At 53.1% G+C, this 21,638-nt stretch overlaps 1 protein-coding gene across 3 annotated transcripts in view; it reads left to right on the top strand.

The window, feature by feature from the left end:
• Positions 1-21,638, top strand: part of CAMTA2 (calmodulin binding transcription activator 2) — a 137,357-nt gene that overhangs the window by 55,142 nt on the left and 60,577 nt on the right. The gene's annotated exons all lie outside the window — the stretch shown is intronic.

The raw sequence follows: 21,638 nt of genomic DNA, 5'->3' as shown, positions 1-21,638 counted from the left end.
CCTCAGAGGATGAGGGGGTCCTGAGACACCGGGGATATCCCACACCTCAGAGGATGAGGGGGTCCTGAGACTGAGGGTGTATCCCACACCTCAGAGGATGAGGGGGTCCTGAGACTGAGGGTGTATCCCACACCTCAGAGGATGAGGGGGTCCTGAGACTGAGGGTGTATCCCGTACCTCAGAGGATGAGGGGGTCCTGAGACTGAGGGTGTATCCCACACCTCAGAGGATGAGGGGGTCCTGAGACTGAGGGTGTATCCCGTACCTCAGAGGATGAGGGGGTCCTGAGACTGAGGGTGTATCCCGCACCTCAGAGGATGAGAGGGTCCTGAGACTGAGGGTGTATCCCGCACCTCAGAGGATGAGGGGGTCCTGAGACTGAGGGTGTATCCCGCACCTCAGAGGATGAGGAGGTCCTGAGACTGAGGGTGTATCCCGCACCTCAGAGGATGAGGGGGTCCTGAGACACCAGTTATATCCCACACCTCAGAGGATGAGGGGGTCCTGAGACTGAGGGTGTATCCCGCACCTCAGAGGATGAGGGGGTCCTGAGACACCAGGTATATCCCACACCTCAGAGGATGAGGGGGTCCTGAGACACCAGGTATATCCCACACCTCAGAGGATGAGGGGGTCCTGAGACACCAGGTGTATCCCACACCTCAGAGGATGAGGGGGTCCTGAGACACCAGGTATATCCCACACCTCAGAGGATGAGGGGGTCCTGAGACTGAGGGTGTATCCCACACCTCAGAGGATGAGGGGGTCCTGAGACTGAGGGTGTATCCCACACCTCAGAGGATGAGGGGGTCCTGAGACTGAGGGTGTATCCCACACCTCAGAGGATGAGGGGGTCCTGAGACTGAGGGTGTATCCCGCACCTCAGAGGATGAGGAGGTCCTGAGACACCAGGTATATCCCGCACCTCAGAGGATTAGGGGGTCCTGAGACACCAGGTGTATCCCACACCTCAGAGGATGAGGGGGTCCTGAGACACCAGGTATATCCCACACCTCAGAGGATGAGGGGGTCCTGAGACTGAGGGTGTATCCCACACCTCAGAGGATGAGAGGGTCCTGAGACTGAGGGTGTATCCCGCACCTCAGAGGATGAGAGGGTCCTGAGACTGAGGGTGTATCCCGCACCTCAGAGGATGAGGGGGTCCTGAGACACCAGGTATATCCCACACCTCAGAGGATGAGGGGGTCCTGAGACTGGGGGTGTATCCCGCACCTCAGAGGATGAGGGGGTCCTGAGACACCAGGTATATCCCACACCTCAGAGGATGAGGGGGTCCTGAGACACCAGGTGTATCCCACACCTCAGAGGATGAGGGGGTCCTGAGACACCAGGTATATCCCGCACCTCAGAGGATGAGGGGGTCCTGAGACACCAGGTATATCCCACACCTCAGAGGATGAGGGGTTCCTGAGACACCAGTTATATCCCACACCTCAGAGGATGAGGGGGTCCTGAGACACCGGGGATATCCCACACCTCAGAGGATGAGGAGGTCCTGAGACTGAGGGTGTATCCCACACCTCAGAGGACGAGGGAGTCCTGAGACTGAGGGTGTATCCCCCACCTCAGAGGATGAGGGGGTCCTGAGACTGAGGGTGTATCCCCCACCTCAGAGGATGAGGGGGTCCTGAGACTGAGGGTGTATCCCCCACCTCAGAGGATTAGGGGGTCCTGAGACTGAGGGTGTATCCCACACCTCAGAGGATGAGGGGGTCCTGAGACTCAGGGTGTATCCCGCACCTCAGAGTATGAGGGGGTCCTGATACATCGGGGATATCCCACACCTCAGAGGATGAGGGGGTCTTTATACACCGGGGATATCCCACACCTCAGAGGATGAGGAGGTCCTGAGACACCAGTTATATCCCACACCTCAGAGGATGAGGGGGTCCTGAGACACCGGGGATATCCCACACCTCAGAGGATGAGGGGGTCCTGAGACTGAGGGTGTATCCCACACCTCAGAGGATGAGGGGGTCCTGAGACTGAGGGTGTATCCCGCACCTCAGAGGATGAGGGGGTCCTGAGACTGAGGGTGTATCCCGCACCTCAGAGGATGAGGGGGTTCTGAGACACCAGGTATATCCCACACCTCAGAGGATGAGGGGGTCTTGAGACACCAGGTATATCCCACACCTCAGAGGATGAGGGGGTCCTGAGACTGAGGGTGTATCCCGCACCTCAGAGGATGAGGGGGTCCTGAGACACCAGGTATATCCCACACCTCAGAGGATGAGGGGGTCCTGAGACACCAGGTGTATCCCACACCTCAGAGGATGAGGGGGTCCTGAGACACGGGGGATATCCCGCACCTCAGAGGATGAGGGGTCCTGAGACACCAGGTGTATCCCACACCTCAGAGGATGAGGGGTCCTGAGACTCAGGGTATATCCCTCCTCAGAGGATGAGGGGGTCCTGAGACACGGGGGATATCCCGCACCTCAGAGGATGAGGGGGTCCTGAGAGACCAGGTATATCCCGCACCTTAGAGGATGAGGGGGTCCTGAGACACCAGGTATATCCCGCACCTCAGAGGATGAGGGGGTCCTGAGACTCAGGGTATATCCCTCCTCAGAGGATGAGGGGGTCCTGAGACACGGGGGATATCCCGCACCTCAGAGGATGAGGGGGTCCTGAGACACCAGGTATATCCCGCACCTCAGAGGATGAGGGGGTCCTGAGACACCAGGTATATCCCGCACCTCAGAGGGTGAGGGGGTCCTGAGACACCGGGGATATCCCACACCTCAGAGGATGAGGGGTCCTGAGACTCAGGGTATATCCCTCCTCAGAGGATGAGGGGGTCCTGAGACACGGGGGATATCCCGCACCTCAGAGGATGAGGGGTCCTGAGACACCAGGTGTATCCCACACCTCAGAGGATGAGGGGGTCCTGAGACTGAGGGTGTATCCCACACCTCAGAGGATGAGGGGGTCCTGAGACTGAGGGTGTATCCCACACCTCAGAGGATGAGGAGGTCCTGAGACTGAGGGTGTATCCCGTACCTCAGAGGATGAGGGGGTCCTGAGACTGAGGGTGTATCCCGCACCTCAGAGGATGAGAGGGTCCTGAGACTGAGGGTGTATCCCACACCTCAGAGGATGAGGGGGTCCTAAGACTGAGGGTGTATCCTGCACCTCTGAGGATGAGGGGGTCCTGAGACTGAGGGTGTATCCCGTACCTCAGAGGATGAGGGGGTCCTGAGACTGAGGGTGTATCCCACACCTCAGAGGATGAGGGGGTCCTGAGACTGAGGGTGTATCCCACACCTCAGGGAATGAGGGGGTCCTGAGACTGAGGGTGTATCCCTCACCTCAGAGGATGAGGGGGTCCTGAGACTGAGGGTGTATCCCACACCTCAGAGGATGAGGAGGTCCTGAGACACCAGTTATATCCCACACCTCAGAGGATGAGGGGGTCCTGAGACACCAGGTATATCCCACACCTCAGAGGATGAGGGGGTCCTGAGACTGGGGGTGTATCCCGCACCTCAGAGGATGAGAGGGTCCTGAGACTGAGGGTGTATCCCGCACCTCAGAGGATGAGGAGGTCCTGAGACACCAGTTATATCCCACACCTCAGAGGATGAGGGGGTCCTGAGACACCAGGTATATCCCGCACCTCAGAGGATGAGGGGGTCCTGAGACTGAGGGTGTAGCCCACACCTCAGAGGATGAGGGGGTCCTGAGACACCAGGTATATCCCACACCTCAGAGGATGAGGGGTTCCTGAGACACCAGGTGTATCCCACACCTCAGAGGATGAGGGGGTCCTGAGACACCAGGTATATCCCACACCTCAGAGGATGAGGGGGTCCTGAGACTGAGGGTGTAGCCCACACCTCAGAAGATGAGGGGTTCCTGAGACACCAGGTGTATCCCACACCTCAGAGGATGAGGGGGTCCTGAGACTGAGGGTGTAGCCCACACCTCAGAGGATGAGGGGGTCCTGAGACACCAGGTATATCCCACACCTCAGAGGATGAGGGGGTCCTGAGACACCAGGTATATCCCACACCTCAGAGGATGAGGGGGTCCTGAGACTGAGGGTGTATCCCACACCTCAGAGGATGAGGGGGTCCTGAGACACCAGTTATATCCCACACCTCAGAGGATGAGGGGGTCCTGAGACACCGGGGATATCCCACACCTCAGAGGATGAGGGGGTCCTGAGACTGAGGGTGTATCCCACACCTCAGAGGATGAGGGGGTCCTGAGACTGAGCGTGTATCCCACACCTCAGAGGATGAGGGGGTCCTGAGACTGAGGGTGTATCCCGTACCTCAGAGGATGAGGGGGTCCTGAGACTGAGGGTGTATCCCGCACCTCTGAGGTTGAGGGGGTCCTGAGACTGAGGGTGTATCCCACACCTCAGAGGATGAGGGGGTCCTGAGACACCAGGTATATCCCACACCTCAGAGGATGAGGGGGTCCTGAGACTGAGGGTGTATCCCGCACCTCAGAGGATGAGGGGGTCCTGAGACACCAGTTATATCCCACACCTCAAAGGATGAGGGGGTCCTGAGACATCGGGGATATCCCACACCTCAGAGGATGAGGGTGTCCTGAGACTGAGGGTGTATCCCACACCTCAGAGGATGAGGGGGTCCTGAGACACCGGGGATATCCCGCACCTCAGAGGATGAGGGGGTCCTGAGACACCGGGGATATCCCGCACCTCAGAGGATGAGGGGGTCCTGAGACACAGGGGATATCCCACACCTCAGAGGATGAGGGGGTCCTGAGACACGGGGGATATCCCGCACCTCAGAGGATGAGGGGGTCCTGATACACCGGGAATATCCCGCACCTCAGAGGATGAGGGGTCCTGAGACTGAGGGTGTATCCCGCACCTCAGAGGATGAGGGGGTCCTGAGACTGAGGGTGTATCCCACACCTCAGAGGATGAGGAGGTCCTGAGACACCAGTTATATCCCACACCTCAGAGGATGAGGGGGTCCTGAGACACCAGGTATATCCCACACCTCAGAGGATGAGGGGGTCCTGAGACTGGGGGTGTATCCCGCACCTCAGAGGATGAGAGGGTCCTGAGACTGAGGGTGTAGCCCACACCTCAGAGGATGAGGGGGTCCTGAGACACCAGGTATATCCCACACCTCAGAGGATGAGGGGTTCCTGAGACACCAGGTGTATCCCACACCTCAGAGGATGAGGGGGTCCTGAGACACCAGGTATATCCCACACCTCAGAGGATGAGGGGGTCCTGAGACTGAGGGTGTAGCCCACACCTCAGAGGATGAGGGGGTCCTGAGACACCAGGTATATCCCACACCTCAGAGGATGAGGGGGTCCTGAGACACCAGGTATATCCCACACCTCAGAGGATGAGGGGGTCCTGAGACACCAGTTATATCCCACACCTCAGAGGATGAGGGGGTCCTGAGACTGAGGGTGTATCCCACACCTCAGAGGATGAGGGGGTCCTGAGACTGAGCGTGTATCCCACACCTCAGAGGATGAGGGGGTCCTGAGACTGAGGGTGTATCCCGTACCTCAGAGGATGAGGGGGTCCTGAGACTGAGGGTGTATCCCGCACCTCTGAGGTTGAGGGGGTCCTGAGACTGAGGGTGTATCCCTCACCTCAGAGGATGAGGAGGTCCTGAGACACCAGTTATATCCCACACCTCAGAGGATGAGGGGGTCCTGAGACACCGGGGATATCCCACACCTCAGAGGATGAGGGGGTCCTGAGACTGAGGGTGTATCCCACACCTCAGAGGATGAGGGGGTCCTGAGACTGAGCGTGTATCCCACACCTCAGAGGATGAGGGGGTCCTGAGACTGAGGGTGTATCCCGTACCTCAGAGGATGAGGGGGTCCTGAGACTGAGGGTGTATCCCGCACCTCTGAGGTTGAGGGGGTCCTGAGACTGAGGGTGTATCCCGCACCTCAGAGGATGAGGAGGTCCTGAGACACCAGTTATATCCCACACCTCAGAGGATAAGGGGGTCCTGAGACTGGGGGTGTATCCCGCACCTCAGAGGATGAGGGGGTCCTGAGCCTGGGGGTGTATCCCGCACCTCAGAGGATGAGGGGGTCCTGAGACTGAGGGTGTATCCCGCACCTCAGAGGATGAGGAGGTCCTGAGACACCAGTTATATCCCGCACCTCAGAGGATAAGGGGGTCCTGAGACTGGGGGTGTATCCCGCACCTCAGAGGATGAGGGGATCCTGAGACTGGGGGTGTATCCCGCACCTCAGAGGATGAGGGGGTCCTGAGACTGAGGGTGTATCCCGCACCTCAGAGGATGAGGAGGTCCTGAGACACCAGTTATATCCCACACCTCAGAGGATGAGGGGGTCCTGAGACACCAGGTATATCCCACACCTCAGAGGATAAGGGGGTCCTGAGACTGAGGGTGTATCCCACACCTCAGAGGATGAGGGGGTCCTGAGACACCAGGTATATCCCACACCTCAGAGGATGAGGGGGTCCTGAGACTGAGGGTGTATCCCGCACCTCAGAGGATGAGGGGGTCCTGAGACACCAGTTATATCCCACACCTCAGATGATGAGGGGGTCCTGAGACATCGGGGATATCCCACACCTCAGAGGATGAGGCTGTCCTGAGACTGAGGGTGTATCCCACACCTCAGAGGATGATGGGGTCCTGAGACACCGGGGATATCCCGCACCTCAGAGGATGAGGGGGTCCTGAGACACCGGGGATATCCCGCACCTCAGAGGATGAGGGGGTCCTGAGACACAGGGGATATCCCACACCTCAGAGGATGAGGGGGTCCTGAGACACGGGGGATATCCCGCACCTCAGAGGATGAGGGGGTCCTGATACACCGGGAATATCCCGCACCTCAGAGGATGAGGGGTCCTGAGACTGAGGGTGTATCCCGCACCTCAGAGGATGAGGGGTCCTGAGACTGAGGGTGTATCCCGCACCTCAGAGGATGAGGGGGTCCTGAGACACCGGGGATATCCCACACCTCAGAGGATGAGGGGGTCCTGAGACTGAGGGTGTATCCCACACCTCAGAGGATGAGGGGGTCCTGAGACTGAGCGTGTATCCCACACCTCAGAGGATGAGGGGGTCCTGAGACTGAGGGTGTATCCCGTACCTCAGAGGATGAGGGGGTCCTGAGACTGAGGGTGTATCCCGCACCTCTGAGGTTGAGGGGGTCCTGAGACTGAGGGTGTATCCCACACCTCAGAGGATGAGGGGGTCCTGAGACACCAGGTATATCCCTCACCTCAGAGGATGAGGGGGTCCTGAGACTCCAGGTATATCCCTCACCTCAGAGGATGAGGGGTCCTGAGACTCCAGGTATATCCCTCACCTCAGAGGATGAGGGGGTCCTGAGACACGGGGGATATCCCACACCTCAGAGGATGAGTGGTCTTGAGACACCAGGTATATCCCGCACCTCAGAGGATGAGGGGGTCCTGAGACTCCAGGTATATCCCTCACCTCAGAGGATGAGGGGTCCTGAGACTCCAGGTATATCCCTCACCTCAGAGGATGAGGGGGTCCTGAGACACGGGGGATATCCCACACCTCAGAGGATGAGGGGTCCTGAGACACCAGGTATATCCCACACCTCAGAGGGTGAGGGGGTCCTGAGACACCAGGTGTGTCCCGCACCTCAGAGGATGAAGGGTCCTGAGACACCGGGGATATCCCTCCTCAGAGGATGAGGGGGTCCTGAGACACCGGGGATATCCCGCACCTCAGAGGGTGAGGGGGTCACGGGACGTGGGGTGACTTTGGCGCGGTGTGTTTGGTGGGCACCGCAGTTGTGGGTTGCCCGCTTCCTGGGGGTTGCGTCCGGCTTGTTGCTGGGGACAGGTGTCCGCACCCGTGGACTGGTGGAGGTCGCGGTCACCGGCCTGCGCTCGGCCTCTGCTCTCTCTGCCAGGCTGCTGGCGCTGAGAGGTGGCAGGAATCTCCTCTTCTATTTTCGTCTTCCATCTTTCAGCGCCCGCCAGCAACCTGAATCCCACCAGGACTATTTTGTTAGTTGTGGAAGGACACCGTGACGCGGGTGACATGCCTGCCATTCCTGGCGCAGCGTGACACGGGCACAGGACAGCCCGCTCTCTAGAAAGCAGCTGCCTCCAGTCATGGAGGAGGGGAGGGCGGCCCTGATTATAGAAAGTCCGCAGTGTCCTCTGCAGGGGCCCAGACTGCGTAACCCATCATGTGCTGGTGTCGCCCTGCAGGAGGCGGGCCGCTCACCGCTCTCTGTAACACCCTCCAGGGGGCGTGGTCACTCACAGCTCCCTCCTTTGTATCACCCTACAGGGGGCGGGGTCACATCTCCCTTCTCTCTGTATCACCCTGCAGGGGGCGGGGTCACACCTCCCTTCTATCTGTATCACCCTGCAGGGGGCGGGGTCACACCTCCCTTCTATCTGTATCACCGTACAGGAGGCGGGGTCACATCTCCCTTCTCTCTGTATCACCCTGCAGGGGGCGGGGTCACACCTCCCTTCTATCTGTATCACCCTGAAGGGGGCGGGGTCACACCTCCCTTCTATCTGTATCACCCTACAGGGGGCGGGGTCACATCTCCCTTCTCTCTGTATCACCCTGCAGGGGGCGGGGTCACACCTCCCTTCTATCTGTATCACCCTACAGGGGGCGGGGTCACATCTCCCTTCTCTCTGTATCACCCTGCAGGGGGCGGGGTCACACCTCCCTTCTATCTGTATCACCCTACAGGGGGCGGGGTCACATCTCCCTTCTCTGTATCACCCTACAGGGGGCGGGGTCACATCTCCCTTCTCTCTGTATCACCCTACAGGGGGCGGGGTCACATCTCCCTTCTCTGTATCACCCTACAGGGGGCGGGGTCACATCTCCCTTCTCTCTGTATCACCCTGCAGGGGGCGGGGTCACACCTCCCTTCTATCTGTATCACCCTACAGGGGGCGGGGTCACATCTCCCTTCTCTCTGTATCACCCTGCAGGGGGCGGGGTCACACCTCCCTTCTATCTGTATCACCCTACAGGGGGCGGGGTCACATCTCCCTTCTCTGTGTATCACCCTGCAGGGGGCGGGGTCACACCTCCCTTCTATCTGTATCACCCTACAGGGGGCGGGGTCACATCTCCCTTCTCTGTATCACCCTGCAGGGGGCGGGGTCACAGCTCCCTTCTATCTGTATCACCCTACAGGGGGCGGGGTCACATCTCCCTTCTCTGTATCACCCTGCAGGGGGCGGGGTCACAGCTCCATTCTATCTGTATCACCCTACAGGGGACACCCCCTGAGGAAGGAGCCGCGTTTAGGCTCCGAAACGCGCGTCGGGGTTGGCTCAGGTCCCCCACCGGCCAGCAAACATCAGGTAAACACCTCTCTATTTTATGCTGGTTTGTGGCCGGTATGCAGCGAAATCTTTTTGCTAGATGTGCACTTGCACCTCATTATTGATGTATTGTCTCTGGCCTTAGTGTTAACTACCAGTGCCCTGCATTGTGTGCTCGTTTACATCACTCATTGGAGTATATACTTTGTGACATGATGTGCTGACACGGTGGGGAGTACCCTGTAGCCCTGTTTTTTACTGCCGTACAGTTTTCTCACTGCCCCCACTGGTCCCGATGTATCTTGTCCGTTGTTCAATTTTATAAATTTTGTATGTTTAATAAAGGTATATTTTATGGGATTTATGGACTGTGGTTCTTTGTGGAGTATGCTATGTGCACACGTAGGAAATGTGGTGCAGAATTTTCTGCACTAAATCTGCATCTGCAGATTTGATGCAGTTTTTGTGCAGTTTCTGTGCAGTTTCTGTGCAGTTTCTATGCAGTTTCTGTGCAGATTCTATGCAGTTTCTATGCAGTTTCTATGCAGTTTCTATGCAGTTTCTGTGCAGTTTCTGTGCAGTTTCTATGCAGTTTCTGCGCAGTTTCTGCGCAGTTTCTTCGCAGTTTCTATGCAGTTTCTGTGCAGTTTCTGTGCAGTTTTTGTGCAGTTTTTGTGCAGTTTTTGTGCAGTTTCTGTGCAGTTTCTGTGCAGTTTCTGTGCAGTTTCTGTGCAGTTTCTGTGCAGTTTCTGTGCAGTTTCTGTGCAGTTTCTGCGCAGTTTTTGTGCAGTTTTTGTGCAGTTTCTGTGCAGTTTCTATGCAGTTTCTGTGCAGTTTCTGTGCAGTTTTTGTGCAGTTTCTGTGCAGTTTCTGTGCAGTACAATGTAAATCAATGAGAAAAGAAAAAAGCTGTGCACATGGTGCAGAAAAATCTGCGCAGAAACGCTGCAGAACTGCACAAAAGAAGCGACGTGCACTTCTTTGAAATCTGCAGCGTTTCTGCGCAGATTTTTCTGCACCATGTGCACAGCTTTTTTCTTTTCTCATTGATTTACATTGTACTGTATATCACAGTGCAGTTCTGCACCAATTCTGCACTAAATCTGCATCGTGTGCACATACCCTAAGGGTATGTGCACACGATGCAGATTTAGTGCAGAAAAATCTGCTGCAGTTCTGCACTAAATCTGCATCTCCTGGCAGAATCTGCAGGTGCGTTTTTGATGCGTTTTTTATGCGTTTTTGATGCGTTTTTTATGCGTTTTTTTTAGCACAAATCTGCACAAAAAACGCATGAAAAACGCATCAAAAACGCATGAAAAACGCACCTGCAGATTTCTATTATGGAGGGGTGCAGAAACGCTGCAGAACTGCACAAAAGAAGTGACAGGCACTTCTTTGAAAACTGCAGCGTTTCTGCGCAGATTTTTCTGCACCATGTGCACAGCTTTTTTTTTTTCCCATTGATTTACATTGTACTGTATATCACAGTGCAGTTCTGCAGCGTTTCTGCTGCAGAAAAATCTGCAGCAGTTCTGCACTAAATCTGCATCGTGTGCACATACCCTTAGGATTTCTGTTTACAGTTGTCCCTTTTGTTTAGTCCTAAATATGCACACATGATATATTTCTAACAATATTGGTACCTGTTTACTTGTAATCTGTGTGTAATATGTGTGTCACAACTTTACTACACCCTGCAGGGGGCGGGGTCACACCTCCCTTCTATCTGTATCACCCTACAGGGGGCGGGGTCACATCTCCCTTCTCTGTATCACCCTGCAGGGGGCGGGGTCACACCTCCCTTCTATCTGTATCACCCTACAGGGGGCGGGGTCACACCTCCCTTCTATCTGTATCACCCTACAGGGGGCGGGGTCACATCTCCCTTCTCTCTGTATCACCCTGCAGGGGGCGGGGTCACACCTCCCTTCTATCTGTATCACCCTACAGGGGGCGGGGTCACATCTCCCTTCTCTCTGTATCACCCTGCAGGGGGCGGGGTCACACCTCCCTTCTCTGTGTATCACCCTGCAGGGGGCGGGGTCACACCTCCCTTCTATCTGTATCACCCTACAGGGGGCGGGGTCACATCTCCCTTCTCTGTATCACCCTGCAGGGGGCGGGGTCACAGCTCCCTTCTATCTGTATCACCCTACAGGGGGCGGGGTCACATCTCCCTTCTCTGTATCACCCTGCAGGGGGCGGGGTCACATCTCCCTTCTCTCTGTATCACCCTACAGGGGGCGGGGTCACACCTCCCTTCTATCTGTATCACCCTACAGGGGGCGGGGTCACATCTCCCTTCTCTCTGTATCACCCTGCAGGGGGCGGGGTCACACCTCCCTTCTATCTGTATCACCCTACAGGGGGCGGGGTCACATCTCCCTTCTCTGTGTATCACCCTGCAGGGGGCGGGGTCACACCTCCCTTCTATCTGTATCACCCTACAGGGGGCGGGGTCACATCTCCCTTCTCTGTATCACCCTGCAGGGGGCGGGGTCACAGCTCCCTTCTATCTGTATCACCCTACAGGGGGCGGGGTCACATCTCCCTTCTCTGTATCACCCTGCAGGGGGCGGGGTCACATCTCCCTTCTCTCTGTATCACCCTGTAGGGGGCGGGGTCACATCTCCCTTCTCTCTGTATCACCCTACAGGGGGCGGGGTCACACCTCCCTTCTATCTGTATCACCCTACAGGGGGCGGGGTCACATCTCCCTTCTCTCTGTATCACCCTGCAGGGGGCGGGGTCACACCTCCCTTCTATCTGTATCACCCTACAGGGGGCGGGGTCACATCTCCCTTCTCTGTGTATCACCCTGCAGGGGGCGGGGTCACAGCTCCCTTCTATCTGTATCACCCTACAGGGGGCGGGGTCACATCTCCCTTCTCTGTATCACCCTGCAGGGGGCGGGGTCACAGCTCCCTTCTATCTGTATCACCCTACAGGGGGCGGGGTCACATCTCCCTTCTCTGTATCACCCTGCAGGGGGCGGGGTCACATCTCCCTTCTCTCTGTATCACCCTGTAGGGGGCGGGGTCACATCTCCCTTCTCTCTGTATCACCCTGTAGGGGGTGGGGTCACATCTCCCTTATTTCTATATCACCCTGCGGGGGGAGGGGGGGGAAATGGGGGCGGGTCACATCTCCCTTATCTCTATATCACCCTGCAGGGGGCGGGTCACATCTCCCTTCTCTGTGTATCACCCTGTGGGGGGCGGGGTCACATCTCCCTTATCTCTATATCACCCTGCGGGGGGGGGGGGGGGGCACATCTCCCTTCTTTGTGTATCACCCTGTAGGGGGCGGGGCCACATCTCCCTTCTCTGTGTATCACCCTGTAGGGGGCGGGGTCACATCTCCCTTCTCTCTATATCACCCTGCGGGGGGCGGGGCCACATCTCCCTTCTCTGTGTATCACCCTGTAGGGGGCGGGGTCACATCTTCCTTATCTCTATATCACCCTGCGGGGAGGGGGGGAGGGCCACATCTCCCTTCTCTGTGTATCACCCTGTAGGGGGCAGGGTCACATCTTCCTTCTCTCTGTATCACCCTGTAGGTGGCGGGGCCACATCTCCCTTCTCTGTGTATCACCCTGTAGGGGGCGGGGTCACATCCCCCTTATCTCTATATCACCCTGCGGGGGGGGGGGGGGGCACATCTCCCTTCTCTCTGTATCACCCTATAGGGGGCGGGTCACATATCCCTTCTCTCTATATCACCCTGCGGGGGGCGGGGCCACATCTCCCTTCTCTCTATATCACCCTGCGGGGGGCGGGGCCACATCTCCCTTCTCTGTGTATCACCCTGTAGGGGGCGGGGTCACATCTCCCTTCTCTCTATATCACCCTGCGGGGGGCGGGGCCACATCTCCCTTCTCTGTGTATCACCCTGTAGGGGGCGGGGTCACATCTCCCTTATCTCTATATCACCCTGCGGGGGGGGGGGGGGGGCACATCTCCCTTCTTTGTGTATCACCCTGTAGGGGGCGGGGCCACATCTCCCTTCTCTGTGTATCACCCTGTAGGGGGCGGGGTCACATCTCCCTTCTCTCTATATCACCCTGCGGGGGGCGGGGCCACATCTCCCTTCTCTGTGTATCACCCTGTAGGGGGCGGGGTCACATCTTCCTTATCTCTATATCACCCTGCGGGGAGGGGGGGAGGGCCACATCTCCCTTCTCTGTGTATCACCCTGTAGGGGGCAGGGTCACATCTTCCTTCTCTCTGTATCACCCTGTAGGTGGCGGGGCCACATCTCCCTTCTCTGTGTATCACCCTGTAGGGGGCGGGGTCACATCCCCCTTATCTCTATATCACCCTGCGGGGGGGGGGGGGGGCACATCTCCCTTCTCTCTGTATCACCCTATAGGGGGCGGGTCACATATCCCTTCTCTCTGTATCACCCTGCAGGGGGCGGGGTCACATCTCCTTTCTCTCTGTATCACCCTGCAGGGGGCGGGGTCACATCTCCCTTCTCTCTATATAACCCTGCGGGGTTGCGGGTCCACATCTCCCTTCTCTGTGTATCACCCTGTAGGGGGCGGGGTCACATCTTCCTTATCTCTATATCACCCTGCAGGGGGCGGGTCACATCTCCCTTCTCTGTGTATCACCCTGTGGGGGACATCTCCCTTCTCTGTGTATCACCCTGTGGGGGACATCTCCCTTCTCTGTGTATCACCCTGTAGGGGGCGGGGTCACATCTCCCTTATCTCTATATCACCCTGCGGGGGGGCACATCTCCCTTCTTTGTGTATCACCCTGTAGGGGGCGGGGCCACATCTCCCTTCTCTGTGTATCACCCTGTAGGGGGCGGGGTCACATCTCCCTTCTCTATATCACCCTGCGGGGGGCGGGGCCACATCTCCCTTCTCTGTGTATCACCCTGTAGGGGGCGGGGTCACATCTTCCTTATCTCTATATCACCCTGCGGGGGGGGGGGGGGGGAGGGCCACATCTCCCTTCTCTGTGTATCACCCTGTAGGGGGCAGGGTCACATCTTCCTTCTCTCTGTATCACCCTGTAGGTGGCGGGGCCACATCTCCCTTCTCTGTGTATCACCCTGTAGGGGGCGGGGTCACATCCCCCTTATCTCTATATCACCCTGCGGGGGGGGGGGGGCACATCTCCCTTCTCTCTGTATCACCCTATAGGGGGCGGGTCACATATCCCTTCTCTCTGTATCACCCTGCAGGGGGCGGGGTCACATCTCCCTTCTCTCTGTATCACCCTGCAGGGGGCGGGGTCACATCTCCCTTCTCTCTATATAACCCTGCGGGGTTGCGGGTCCACATCTCCCTTCTCTGTGTATCACCCTGTAGGGGGCGGGGTCACATCTTCCTTATCTCTATATCACCCTGCGGGGGGGCACATCGCCCTTCTTTGTGTATCACCCTGTAGGGGGCGGGGTCACATCTCCCTTCTCTCTATCACCCTGTAGGGGGCGGGTCACATCCCCCTTATCTCTATATCACCCTGCGGCACATCTACCTTCTCTGTGTATCACCCTGTAGGGGGCGGGGTCACATCTCCCTTATCTCTATATCACCCTGCGGGGGGTGCGGGGCCACATCTCCCTTCTCTGTGTATCACCCTGTAGGGGGCGGGGTCACATCTTCCTTATCTCTATATCACCCTGCCGGGGGGGCACATCTCCCCTCTCTGTGTATTACCCTGCAGGGGGGCACATCTCCCCTCTCTCTGTATCACCCTGCAGGGGGCGGGGCTCATACATGCGTGTCATACATGCGTGTCATACATGTAGATGCAGGCAGGGATGTGAGCTGTCGCTTCCTCCTCTTCGCTGTCGCCCTCCCCCTCTATTAATCTGATCTTCTTAAATGATGGGTGAAGCCTGAGTGAGAGATTTCGGGAGGAGGGGGCTGGCTTGGGCTCCTTAGCGGCTAATTTACTGCTGGTCAGAAGGACATTTAACCCCTTGCGGTGCTTCCCTGCATTTGTGTCTTCTTCATGCGTGTTCCTGATAGTTCCATGCGTCCCCCATGTCGCCGGTGTGGACCCCTCTGTCCTCTATCTCTGGTAGTAGTGTCTGCCGACATTATAATGATGTAGAGATGTTAGCGGCTTGTCTGGAGGTGGACGCCATGTCTGACTCCCACTGAAATAAAGCCCTAATTCTTGTACAATTGCAAGGTGTATCCATTTACTGGTGCGCTCAGTGCAGGGTGGACTGGAACTGGGGTGGTTTGGTTGTGTGTCCGGACGGCTGATGTTGGCAGGTTCTGGTGTAGTCTGGTTGTGTATCTAGAAGACACTGTTGTGGGCAATTAATGGAGTAGTCTGATAGTTTGAATGGCCGATTGTGTTGAACACTAATGTTGGTAGATACTTGTATATTTGGTTGGGTGTATGAAAAACTGTAATGTTGACAGCTTCTGGTATAGTTCGCTGGTTTGTCTGGAAGACACTGGTGTTGGCAGGTACTGGTGTAGATTTCATAGGTGTCGGTGTGAAGTTGGATGATTTCCATGAAAGACTGTCTTTTAGCAAGTACCATAATAGGACGGATGTTTGGAAGACTGTTGTTTGCAAGAGGTAATATAGTTTATGGTTTATTTCAGGTGTGTCGTTGGGTGTGTGGAAGATTAGTAGTTTGACTGGGGGCCAACAACTCTGTGGTGTCAACAGGCACTGGTGTAGTTTGACTGGGGGTCAACAACTCTGTGGTGTCAACAGGCACTGGTGTAGTTTGACTGGGGGCCAACAAGTCTGGTGTCAACAGGAACTGGTGTAGTTTGGGGCCAACAAGTCTGGTGTCAACAGGAACTGGTGTAGTTTGGGGCCAACAAGTCTGGTGTCAACAGGAACTGGTGTAGTTTGATTGGGGTCAACAACTCTGTGGTGTCAACAGGCACTGGTGTAGTTTGACTGGGGGTCAACAACTCTGTGGTCTCCACAGGCACTGGTGTAGTTTGATTGGGGGCAACAAGTCTGCGGTGTCAACAAGCACTGGTGTAGTTTGACTGGGGGTCAACAACTCTGTGGTCTCCACAGGCACTGGTGTAGTTTGATTGGGGGCAACAAGTCTGCGGTGTCAACAAGCACTGGTGTAGTTTGACTGGGGGTCAACAACTCTGTGGTCTCCACAGGCACTGGTGTAGTTTGATTGGAGGTCAACAAGTCTGTGGTGTCAACAGGAACTGGTGTAGTTTGATTGGGGGAAACAAGTCTGTGGTGTCAACAGGCACTGGTGTAGTTTGATTGGGGGAAACAAGTCTGTGGTGTCAACAGGCACTGGTGTAGTTTGATTGGGGGCAACAAGTCTGTGGTGTCAACAGGGACTTGTGTAGTTTGACTGGGGGTCAACAACTCTGTGGTGTCAACAGGCACTGGTGTAGTTTGATTGGAGGTCAACAAGTCTGTGGTGTCAACAGGCACTGGTGTAGTTTGATTGGGGGCAACAAGTCTGGTGTCAACAGGCACTGGTGTAGTTTGATTGGAGGTCAACAACTCTGTGGTGTCAACAGGCACTGGTGTAGTTTGATTGGAGGTCAACAAGTGTGTGGTGTCAACAGGCACTGGTGTAGTTTGATTGGGGGCAACAAGTCTGTGGTGTCAACAGGCACTGGTGTAGTTTGATTGGAGGCAACAAGTCTGTGGTGTCAACAGGCACTGGTGTAGTTTGATTGGGGGCAACAAGTCTGTGGTGTCAACAGGCACTGGTGTAGTTTGATTGGGGGCAACAAGTCTGTGGTGTCAACAGGCACTTGTGTAGTTTGACTGGGGTCAACAACTCTGTGGTGTCAACAGGCACTGGTGTAGTTTGATTGGGGGACAACATGTCTGAGATGTGTGGCTTTTCCTGGTGTAGTTTAACAGCCTGTTTTGAATGCTGATGTTGGCAATTACTGGTGTCGTTTCACTGGGTGTGTTGAAGTCTTTGGAAGGAACTGGGGTAGTTTTGATTGTTTTCTATACAAAAAATGTGAGAAGTTGGCCTTTACTGGTTAAGTTTGGTTGTATGTCTGGAAAACTGTGCTTTTGGCACGTACTGGTGTAGATTAGATTGTTGTCTGGATGACTTTTTATGCTTGTAGGCAGCTTGGTTGCTTGTTGGGAGGAATAGTTTTGTAGGAACTGGTGATCTTTGGTAGTTTGCTTAGAAGCTTGGTGTTGGCAGGTAGTGGTGTAGTTTGGATAAGTGACTGGTAAGTAATAGTGATGATGGTCCCTGGTGTAATTTATTTAGTTGGCTCCCGGAAGACTGTGATGTTGGCACGCGTCAGGGTAACTGGATGTTTGCTCGCAGCAGTGTGATGGTGACATTTATTGACGTTGTTTGCTGGTGTTTCTGGAGGATTGCTGTACTTTGTGCTGTTTCTGTGCACATGATTCATTTGGCTTTAGGTTGTGATTTGTAGAGGGTGGTGTCCTGCAGACATTACACTGTAATCTTGTTTGGCTGTATGTTAAATGTAGTCCAGTATTTCTAGATGGTGTGGTATATCTGATTGTGTGAGGTGCGATTGTTGTATTTTGCCATTACAGTAATTTGGTTTTCATTTGGTATCCAGGTGATGCCGATGGTTTTTTTTTTTTTGCTTGGTTGTGGAAGTGGTTACGGCGTGATTGTACTGTATCCAGGTATCGGGCTTAATTTATTGTGTTCTGGATTGTGGAACATAATTGTGGTGCGTCCCGGTGACTCTGTAGTTCGCTTGTGTTTATGTAGATGCAGATTTTTATTGTTGGTGTGACTCACTTCATATAGGTTTGTGTTGTGTGGAATAATATTGTGATCTGAATGCTGTAGTGATGCACGTACGTACAGTCGCTGGGCAGTCCCTCCGGCCAGACTGCAGCTTGCCTGTGATAATCGGCTTGGTCTAATTACTGGACGTCCAAGTAAAACCGTCCCCGTCTGTTGAGGTTCTGGCTACTTCTGTAGGATACACAGATGGCATACTATTGTGGATATGAAAAGTCTACACACCTCTGGTAAAATGCCAAGCTTTTGTTTATGTACAAAAGTCCTATAAAGAAGAATAATTTTAGAACTTTTTCCACCTTTTAATGTCGCCCGTAATCTGTACAAATCCATTGGGGGGGGGGGGGGGGAATAAAAAATAAGAATATTTAAATAATGTGATTGCATAAGTGTTGACACCTTATTTTATTTTGTGTTGTGTTCAGAATTAGCCATGTTACATAGTAGTCCTCGCTCGTCAGCTGTCATTTACCGCTATTCTTATAAACCCCAGAGAACGTTGTCACTGTTCTTGGAGGATTTTCCTGACAATTTCTGCTGTGTAAACAGCTGACAACACAGCAAAGGATCGCACTGTGGAAACTGAACCATCAGGATAAGGGAGAAAAAACGTTTGCTAGGCATTAGATCTACCATGGACACTGTGGAGGTGTCATCAAGAATTAGCTAGAGCTGAACACCTCTCGAAAGTTGTCTAAAAGATGAGAAGGCTGCCAAGAAGTCAACCGCAACATTAAAGGAGCTGCAGGAATTTCTGGTCAGTCCTGGTTGCGTCCTGCATGTGAACACAATCTCCCTTATTCTTCATATACTGGCCTGTGGGGTCTTGGTAAAGACCGAAGCATTTTCTTACAAAGAAAAGCATCCAGGCTCGGCGATGTTCTGCCAGAACCTCCAACACGGTGGCCAGAAGCAGGAAATGTGTTCTGTCTGATGAGACCGAGGGGGAACTTTTTGGTCATAATTCCAGAAGGTGCAAAGTCGACTACTAATCACCAGAAGATCCCCATCCACATAGTGCGGCATGGTGGAGGCACTAATGTGCTTTGGAGCTGGTTTTCTACAGCTGGAACCAGGGCTTTAGGCTAGGGGGAAGGAAATTATGAACAGAACCAATATCAGATAATTTTACATCAGAACCTTCCAAGTAGTGACCTCCAAGTCGGCAAATGAACGGCTTCACCAGAAGAAAATCGAAGTTCTGGAACGGCTAAGCCCAGAACTGAACCCAAGGGGCAATCTGTGGTGACCTGAAGAGGGCGCTGTACATAGGAGATGCCCCCACAATCTGACAAGATGTGGAGCCGGCAAAGATCACCAACTCTAGATGTGCCGCGCTGATGGACCCCGACCCAAAAAGACTGAACGGTGCCAGAAATTCACAGGGACCGCAACAAAGTATTAGTGTAAGGGTGCACAGATTTATGCAACTACATTGTTTTTGTTTTTTGGGGGGGGGTTTTCACATGAAGATTTCAGTTTGTTTCTCTCTGGATTTGCACAGATTATGGGCGACATTAATGGCAGAAAAAGTTTTGAAATGATTCTCGTCGGGATGATTATTTTTACATGACAGAAATCTGGCAGCAGGGGTGTTTAGACTTTTTTTTTTTATAGACTTTTTTTTTTTCCGATTGCCACCGTAGTGATGTAGCTGATATAAGGGGTGTGTTTGGACTTGCGTGTGCCCAGGTTAGTTTTGTAGGAATTTCCGGCCTGATCATTGCGCATCCGAGTGTCTTCGGTTGTACAGACATTTGTGCGATTTCCCACTAACAAAGAATATTTTAATCAATAGATCTTTGAATAATATTAAATTCCACATTTGGATGTGTTTACAAAAAAAATGTTCCTGTGCCGAGATAATCTTATAAATGTGCTGATATCCTGATCGCACCACAGCTGCTGGGAGGTGGAGGAAGCAAAAAAGAGTATACAGACAGGACAGCACGGGATCACAAGTGATTTTTTCTTTTAGGTAAAACATTGCTTAAAAACAGGCAGCAAAATATTTTAGCTCAGAAAAAGTCAGCTGTGATCCCATTCTGTCCTGTCTGTATACTCTCTTTTGCTTCCCCCCACCAAGGAGATGTGGTATGATCAGACCATGTCCCTGTACAGTCAGACACAACCATTACACAGTACACAGCAGGGGCATATTTATGAGATTATCTCAGCACAGGAACATTTTATTTATCACATACAATTGTGGAATTTACTTTTCTTCCAAGATTTATTAAAGTCATACTTTATTTGTAGAAAAAACCTTTAAATTTTTTACTTGTACAGTGTATACAGCATTGGTCTCAGGTAACAGTTTAGTATGACTGTGCTGCCCGGCCTGTGTAATATATACAGCATTAATCCAAGGTAGTGTGTAGTGTGACAGTCAGCTTGTACACTACATACAGTACCTATTCAATGTAACAGTGTAGTACGACTGTGATGTCCAGTTCTACACTATATACAGACTTGTTCCAAAGTAACTGTAGTATCACTTTGCTGTACACGATATACAGACTTGTTCCAATGTAACTGTAGTATGACTGTTGTTCACTGTATACAGACTTGTTCCAATGTAACAGTGTAGTATGACTGCTGTTCACTGTATACAGATTTGTTACAATGTAACAGTGTAGTATGACTGCTGTTCACTGTATACAGACTTGTTCCAATGTAACTGTAGTATGACTGTTGCTCACTGTATACAGATTTGTTACAATGTAACAGTGTAGTATGACTGCTGTTCACTGTATACAGATTTGTTACAATGTAACTGTAGTACGACTGTTGCTCACTGTATACAGATTTGTTACAATGTAACAGTGTAGTATGACTGCTGTTCACTGTATACAGATTTGTTACAATGTAACAGTGTAGTATGACTGTTGTTCACTGTATACAGATTTGTTACAATGTAACAGTGTAGTATGACTGCTGTGCACTGTATACAGATTTGTTACAATGTAACAGTGTAGTATGACTGCTGTTCACTGTATACAGACTTGTTCCAATGTAACTGTAGTATGACTTGTTCACTGTATACAGATTTCTTACAATATAACAGTGTAGTATGACTGTTGTTCACTGTATACAGATTTGTTACAATGTATCAGTGTAGCATGACTGCTGTTCACTGTATACAGATTTGTTACAATGTAACTGTAGTATGACTGTTGTTCACTGTATACAGATTTCTTACAATGTAACAGTGTAGTATGAATGCTGTTCACTGTATACAGACTTGTTCCAATGTAACTGTAGTATGACTGTTGTTCACTGTATACAGATTTCTTACAATATAACAGTGTAGTATGACTGTTGCTCACTGTATACAGACTTGTTCCAATGTAACAGTGTAGTATGACTGCTGTTCACTGTATACAGATTTCTTACAATGTAACAGTGTAGTATGACTGCTGTTCACTGTATACAGACTTGTTCCAATGTAACAGTGTAGTATGACTGTTGTTCACTGTATACAGATTTGTTACAATGTAACAGTGTAGTATGACTGTTGTGCACTGTATACAGATTTGTTCCAATGTGACAGTGTAGTATGACTGCTGTTCACTGTATACAGACTTGTTACAATGTA

The sequence above is a fragment of the Ranitomeya imitator genome, chromosome 4 (genome assembly GCF_032444005.1).
Source record: "Ranitomeya imitator isolate aRanImi1 chromosome 4, aRanImi1.pri, whole genome shotgun sequence".
Lineage (NCBI taxonomy): Eukaryota > Metazoa > Chordata > Amphibia > Anura > Dendrobatidae > Ranitomeya > Ranitomeya imitator.
The sequence above is the reverse complement of the archived record's forward strand: the minus strand, read 5'-3'. Positions and strand labels throughout refer to the sequence as shown.